Raw genomic sequence first — 7,919 nt, forward strand, 5'->3', positions numbered from 1 at the left:
TCCAGCGACTGGGCTCGTCTTGTGGTACCGGGGGGGGGGGTGTTGGTTATAACCGGCTCATTCTCTTAAAGATGTATTCCACCTGTTCTGAGACTATTTCCAATTGATCTTCATTTTTTATTATTTGTAGTTTTTTAATTACTTACATTTTTGTTCAGCGGCTTTCCAGGTTGGGGTTTCAGCAGCTATCTGGTTGCTAGGGTCTAAATGACCTTAGCAACCAGGGAGTGGTTGAATAGGGGAGGGGCTGAATAGAAAGATAAGGAATAAAAAGTAACACTAACAATAAAACTGGAGCCTCACAGAGCAATAGGGTTTTGGTTGCTAGGGTCCAAGGTACCTTAGTAACCAGGGAGCGGTTTGGATGAGAGGCAGGAATATGAATAGGGGAGGGGCTGAATAGAAAGATAAGGAATAAAAAGTAACAGTAACAATAAAACTGGAGCCTCACAGAGCAATAGGTTTTGGTGGCTAAGGTCCAAGTTACCTTAGCAACCAGGGCGTGGGTTGGATGAGAGGCTGGTATATGAATAGGGGAGGGGCTGAATAGAAAGAAAGGAATAAAAAGTAACAATAAAACTGGAGCCTCACAGAGCAATAGGGTTTGGCTGCCGGGGTCAGTGACCCCCATTTGAAAGCTGCAAAGAGTCAGAAGAAGAAGGGAAATAATTCAAAAACTATAAAACAGAAAAAATTAAAACCAATTGTAAAGTTGTTTAGAATTGTCTGTTCTATAATATACTAAATGTTAACTGAAAGGTAAACTGCCCCTTTAATGGGGGAGGGTCATAAAAAAAATGTCACTTTATAGATAATGAGTTGCAATCCCCCATTTGAGCCAATCAGCAATGCTTTCCACAGGGCAGCTATAGAAACCACTCCCTGGTCGCTAAGGTAATTTAGGTCCTAGCAACCAGACAGCTGCTGTAACTCCAAACGGGAGAGCTGCTGAACAAACAGTGAAATAACTAATAAAAACTACAAATGATAAAAAAAAATGAAGACCAACTGCAAATTATCTCAGAATATTGCTCTCTACATCCCCTATAAGGAAAGGAACGGCTGCGCTGGGCCACGGCAGGTTCCCTGGGGTATAGCGCCCTCTGTATGGGGCAATGTGCATTCTGTAGCACAAATCAATGAGCAGGTAGGTTGTGCTACCCCCCCCCCCCCCCCCCCCCCCCCCCCCCCCCCCCCGGGGGCTGCTGGGCAAGCAGTGCTGAGTATAAGGGCAAACACTATTCATGCAGAATGTTCCGTTGGGGTAAACAAGCCCCAGTTTATTATGGAGAATTCTATCTGAGCCCATGTGAGTGTAAGTGCCCCCGGGTACAGCTGCCCCGGCACGGGGTAAGGGGCACTTACCTACAGCTGAGCTACCAGGGGAGGACTTTAAAGGGGAGGTTTAATAAATGTAGGGAGCAAATATTTTCTGCTGCAAGTTGCCGCATTAACAGGGCAGTAGCCTTTTCCCTTCTCCTGCTGCCATATGGTTATATAACTGCAATACCCTAATCTCACCGCTAGGTGGCACACGGGATAATCACTGATCCTCTTAAGAATGTAATGGAACTGCACAGCTTCTCTTCAGCCCCTCCCATAAAGTCTGTAAGGCTTCTTGCCAGCCTATCAAGGATCAGCTTCTGTCCCTCAGCCCCTCCCATCAAGTCTGTATGGCTTCTTGCCAGCCTATCAAGGATCAGCACAGTTTCTCTCTTCAGCCCCTCCCATAAAGTCTGTATGGCTTCTTGCCAGCCTATAAAGGATCAGCACAGTTTCTCTCTTCAGCCCCTCCCATAAAGTCTGTATGGCTTCTTGCCAGCCTATCAAGGATCAGCACAGCTTCTGTCCCTCAGCCCCTCCCATAAAGTCTGTATGGCTTCTTGCCAGCCTATCAAGGATCAGCACAGCTTCTGTCCCTCAGCCCCTCCCATAAAGTCTGTATGGCTTCTTGCCAGCCTATCAAGGATCAGCACAGCTTCTGTCCCTTAGCCCCTCCCATAAAATCTGCATGGCTTCTTGCCAGCCTATCAAGGATCAGCACAGCTTCTTTCTTCAGCCCCTCCCATAAAGTCTGTATGGCTTCTTACCAGCCTATCAAGGATCAGCACAGCTTCTTTCTTCAGCCCCTCCCATAAAGTCTGTATGGCTTCTTGCCAGCCTATCAAGGATCAGCTTCTGTCCCTCAGCCCCTCCCATAAAATCTGTATGGCTTCTTGCCAGCCTATCAAGGATCAGCACAGTTTCTCTCTTCAGCCCCTCCCATAAAGTCTGTATGGCTTCTTGCCAGCCTATCAAGGATCAGCACAGTTTCTCTCTTCAGCCCCTCCCATAAAGTCTGTATGGCTTCTTGCCAGCCTATCAAGGATCAGCACAGTTTCTCTCTTCAGCCCCTCCCATAAAGTCTGTATGGCTTCTTGCCAGCCTATCAAGGATCAGCTTCTGTCCCTTAGCCCCTCCCATAAAGTCTGTATGGCTTCTTGCCAGCCTATCAAGGATCAGCACAGCTTCTTTCTTCAGCCCCTCCCATAAAGTCTGTATGGCTTCTTGCCAGCCTATCAAGGATCAGCTTCTGTCCCTTAGCCCCTCCCATCAAGTCTGTATGGCTTCTTGCCAGCCTATCAAGGATCAGCACAGCTTCTTTCTTCAGCCCCTCCCATAAAGTCTGTATGGCTTCTTGCCAGCCTATCAAGGATCAGCTTCTGTCCCTCAGCCCCTCCCATAAAATCTGTATGGCTTCTTGCCAGCCTATCAAGGATCAGCACAGCTTCTCTCTTCAGCCCCTCCCATAAAATCTGCATGGCTTCTTGCCAGCCTATCAAGGATCAGCACAGCTTCTGTCCCTCAGCCCCTCCCATAAAGTCTGCATGGCTTCTTGCCAGCCTATCAAGGATCAGCACAGTTTCTCTCTTCAGCCCCTCCCATAAAGTCTGTATGGCTTCTTGCCAGCCTATCAAGGATCAGCTTCTGTCCCTTAGCCCCTCCCATAAAATCTGTATGGCTTCTTGCCAGCCTATCAAGGATCAGCACAGCTTCTGTCCCTCAGCCCCTCCCATAAAATCTGTATGGCTTCTTGCCAGCCTATCAAGGATCAGCACAGTTTCTCTCTTCAGCCCCTCCCATAAAGTCTGTATGGCTTCTTGCCAGCCTATCAAGGATCAGCTTCTGTCCCTCAGCCCCTCCCATATAGTTTGTATGGCTTCTTGCCAGCCTATCAAGGATCAGCACAGCTTCTGTCCCTCAGCCCCTCCCATATAGTTTGTATGGCTTCTTGCCAGCCTATCAAGGATCAGCACAGCTTCTGTCCCTCAGCCCCTCCCAAAAAGTCTGTATGGCTTCTTGCCAGCCAATCAAAGGCTTCTTGCCAGCCTATCAAGGATCAGCTTCTGTCCCTCAGCCCCTCCCATAAAATCTGTATGGCTTCTTGCCAGCCTATCAAGGATCAGCACAGCTTCTGTCCCTCAGCCCCTCCCATAAAGTCTGTATGGCTTCTTGCCAGCCAATCAAAGGCTTCTTGCCAGCCTATCAAGGATCAGCTTCTGTCCCTCAGCCCCTCCCATAAAATCTGTATGGCTTCTTGCCAGCCTATCAAGGATCAGCACAGTTTCTCTCTTCAGCCCCTCCCATAAAGTCTGTATGGCTTCTTGCCAGCCTATCAATGATCAGCACAGCTTCTGTCCCTCAGCCCCTCCCATAAAATCTGTATGGCTTTTTGCCAGCCTATCAAGGATCAGCTTCTGTCCCTTAGCCCCTCCCATAAAGTCTGTATGGCTTCTTGCCAGCCTATCAAGGATCAGCTTCTGTCCCTTAGCCCCTCCCATAAAATCTGTATGGCTTCTTGCCAGCCTATCAAGGATCAGCACAGCTTCTTTCTTCAGCCCCTCCCATAAAGTCTGTATGGCTTCTTGCCAGCCTATCAAGGATCAGCTTCTGTCCCTTAGCCCCTCCCATAAAGTCTGTATGGCTTCTTGCCAGCCTATCAAGGATCAGCTTCTGTCCCTTAGCCCCTCCCATAAAGTCTGTATGGCTTCTTGCCAGCCTATCAAGGATCAGCACAGCTTCTCTCTTCAGCCCCTCCCATAAAATCTGCATGGCTTCTTGCCAGCCTATCAAGGATCAGCACAGCTTCTGTCCCTCAGCCCCTCCCATAAAGTCTGCATGGCTTCTTGCCAGCCTATCAAGGATCAGCACAGCTTCTCTCTTCAGCCCCTCCCATAAAATCTGCATGGATTCTTGCCAGCCTATCAAGGATCAGCTTCTGTCCCTTAGCCCCTCCCATAAAATCTGTATGGCTTCTTGCCAGCCTATCAAGGATCAGCACAGCTTCTCTCTTCAGCCCCTCCCATAAAGTCTGTATGGCTTCTTGCCAGCCTATCAAGGATCAGCACAGCTTCTGTCCCTCAGCCCCTCCCATAAAGTCTGTAAGGCTTCTTGCCAGCCTATCAAGGATCAGCACAGCTTCTGTCCCTCAGCCCCTCCCATAAAATCTGTATGGCTTCTTGCCAGCCTATCAAGGATCAGCACAGTTTCTCTCTTCAGCCCCTCCCATAAAGTCTGTATGGCTTCTTGCCAGCCTATCAAGGATCAGCTTCTGTCCCTCAGCCCCTCCCATATAGTTTGTATGGCTTCTTGCCAGCCTATCAAGGATCAGCACAGCTTCTGTCCCTCAGCCCCTCCCATATAGTTTGTATGGCTTCTTGCCAGCCTATCAAGGATCAGCACAGCTTCTGTCCCTCAGCCCCTCCCATAAAATCTGTATGGCTTCTTGCCAGCCTATCAAGGATCAGCACAGCTTCTGTCCCTCAGCCCCTCCCATAAAGTCTGTATGGCTTCTTGCCAGCCTATCAAGGATCAGCACAGCTTCTGTCCCTCAGCCCCTCCCATAAAGTCTGTATGGCTTCTTGCCAGCCTATCAAGGATCAGCACAGCTTCTGTCCCTCAGCCCCTCCCATAAAGTCTGTATGGCTTCTTGCCAGCCAATCAAAGGCTTCTTGCAAGCCTATCAAGGATCAGCTTCTATCCCTCAGCCCCTCCCATAAAATCTGTATGGCTTCTTGCCAGCCTATCAAGGATCAGCACAGCTTCTGTCCCTCAGCCCCTCCCATAAAGTCTGTATAGCTTCTTGCCAGCCAATCAAAGGCTTCTTGCCAGCCTATCAAGGATCAGCTTCTGTCCCTCAGCCCCTCCCATAAAATCTGTATGGCTTCTTGCCAGCCTATCAAGGATCAGCACAGCTTCTGTCCCTCAGCCCCTCCCATAAAGTCTGCATGGCTTCTTGCCAGCCTATCAATGATCAGCACAGCTTCTGTCCCTCAGCCCCTCCCATAAAATCTGTATGGCTTTTTTGCCAGCCTATCAAGGATCAGCTTCTGTCCCTTAGCCCCTCCCATAAAGTCTGTATGGCTTCTTGCCAGCCTATCAAGGATCAGCTTCTGTCCCTTAGCCCCTCCCATAAAATCTGTATGGCTTCTTGCCAGCCTATCAAGGATCAGCACAGCTTCTTTCTTCAGCCCCTCCCATAAAGTCTGTATGGCTTCTTGCCAGCCTATCAAGGATCAGCTTCTGTCCCTTAGCCCCTCCCATAAAGTCTGTATGGCTTCTTGCCAGCCTATCAAGGATCAGCTTCTGTCCCTTAGCCCCTCCCATAAAGTCTGTATGGCTTCTTGCCAGCCTATCAAGGATCAGCACAGCTTCTCTCTTCAGCCCCTCCCATAAAATCTGCATGGCTTCTTGCCAGCCTATCAAGGATCAGCACAGCTTCTGTCCCTCAGCCCCTCCCATAAAGTCTGCATGGCTTCTTGCCAGCCTATCAAGGATCAGCACAGCTTCTCTCTTCAGCCCCTCCCATAAAATCTGCATGGATTCTTGCCAGCCTATCAAGGATCAGCTTCTGTCCCTTAGCCCCTCCCATAAAATCTGTATGGCTTCTTGCCAGCCTATCAAGGATCAGCACAGCTTCTCTCTTCAGCCCCTCCCATAAAGTCTGTATGGCTTCTTGCCAGCCTATCAAGGATCAGCACAGCTTCTGTCCCTCAGCCCCTCCCATAAAGTCTGTAAGGCTTCTTGCCAGCCTATCAAGGATCAGCACAGCTTCTGTCCCTCAGCCCCTCCCATAAAATCTGTATGGCTTCTTGCCAGCCTATCAAGGATCAGCACAGTTTCTCTCTTCAGCCCCTCCCATAAAGTCTGTATGGCTTCTTGCCAGCCTATCAAGGATCAGCTTCTGTCCCTCAGCCCCTCCCATATAGTTTGTATGGCTTCTTGCCAGCCTATCAAGGATCAGCACAGCTTCTGTCCCTCAGCCCCTCCCATATAGTTTGTATGGCTTCTTGCCAGCCTATCAAGGATCAGCACAGCTTCTGTCCCTCAGCCCCTCCCATAAAATCTGTATGGCTTCTTGCCAGCCTATCAAGGATCAGCACAGCTTCTGTCCCTCAGCCCCTCCCATAAAGTCTGTATGGCTTCTTGCCAGCCTATCAAGGATCAGCACAGCTTCTGTCCCTCAGCCCCTCCCATAAAGTCTGTATGGCTTCTTGCCAGCCTATCAAGGATCAGCACAGCTTCTGTCCCTCAGCCCCTCCCATAAAGTCTGTATGGCTTCTTGCCAGCCAATCAAAGGCTTCTTGCAAGCCTATCAAGGATCAGCTTCTATCCCTCAGCCCCTCCCATAAAATCTGTATGGCTTCTTGCCAGCCTATCAAGGATCAGCACAGCTTCTGTCCCTCAGCCCCTCCTATAAAGTCTGTATAGCTTCTTGCCAGCCAATCAAAGGCTTCTTGCCAGCCTATCAAGGATCAGCTTCTGTCCCTCAGCCCCTCCCATAAAATCTGTATGGCTTCTTGCCAGCCTATCAAGGATCAGCACAGCTTCTGTCCCTCAGCCCCTCCCATAAAGTCTGCATGGCTTCTTGCCAGCCTATCAAGGATCAGCACAACTTCTCTCTTCAGCCCCTCCCATAAAATCTGCATGGCTTCTTGCCAGCCTATCAAGGATCAGCACAGTTTCTCTCTTCAGCCCCTCCCATAAAGTCTGTATGGCTTCTTGCCAGCCTATCAAGGATCAGCTTCTGTCCCTTAGCCCCTCCCATAAAATCTGTATGGCTTCTTGCCAGCCTATCAAGGATCAGCACAGCTTCTCTCTTCAGCCCCTCCCATAAAGTCTGTATGGCTTCTTGCCAGCCTATCAAGGATCAGCACAGCTTCTGTCCCTCAGCCCCTCCCATAAAGTCTGTATGGCTTCTTGCCAGCCTATCAAGGATCAGCACAGCTTCTGTCCCTCAGCCCCTCCCATAAAATCTGTATGGCTTCTTGCCAGCCTATCAAGGATCAGCACAGTTTCTCTCTTCAGCCCCTCCCATAAAGTCTGTATGGCTTCTTGCCAGCCTATCAAGGATCAGCACAGTTTCTCTCTTCAGCCCCTCCCATAAAGTCTGTATGGCTTCTTGCCAGCCTATCAAGGATCAGCACAGCTTCTGTCCCTCAGCCCCTCCCATAAAGTCTGTATGGCTTCTTGCCAGCCAATCAAAGGCTTCTTGCCAGCCTATCAAGGATCAGCTTCTGTCCCTCAGCCCCTCCCATAAAATCTGTATGGCTTCTTGCCAGCCTATCAATGATCAGCACAGCTTCTGTCCCTCAGCCCCTCCCATAAAATCTGTATGGCTTTTTTGCCAGCCTATCAAGGATCAGCTTCTGTCCCTCAGCCCCTCCCATAAAGTCTGTATGGCTTCTTGCCAGGCTATCAAGGATCAGCTTCTGTCCCTCAGCCCCTCCCATAAAGTCTGTATGGCTTCTTGCCAGCCTATCAAGGATCAGCTTCTGTCCCTTAGCCCCTCCCATAAAGTCTGTATGGCTTCTTGCCAGCCTATCAAGGATCAGCACAGCTTCTGTCCCTTAGCCCCTCCCATAAAGTCTGTATGGCTT

Source organism: Xenopus tropicalis, chromosome 3, assembly GCF_000004195.4.
Source record: "Xenopus tropicalis strain Nigerian chromosome 3, UCB_Xtro_10.0, whole genome shotgun sequence".
NCBI classification, from domain to species: domain Eukaryota; kingdom Metazoa; phylum Chordata; class Amphibia; order Anura; family Pipidae; genus Xenopus; species Xenopus tropicalis.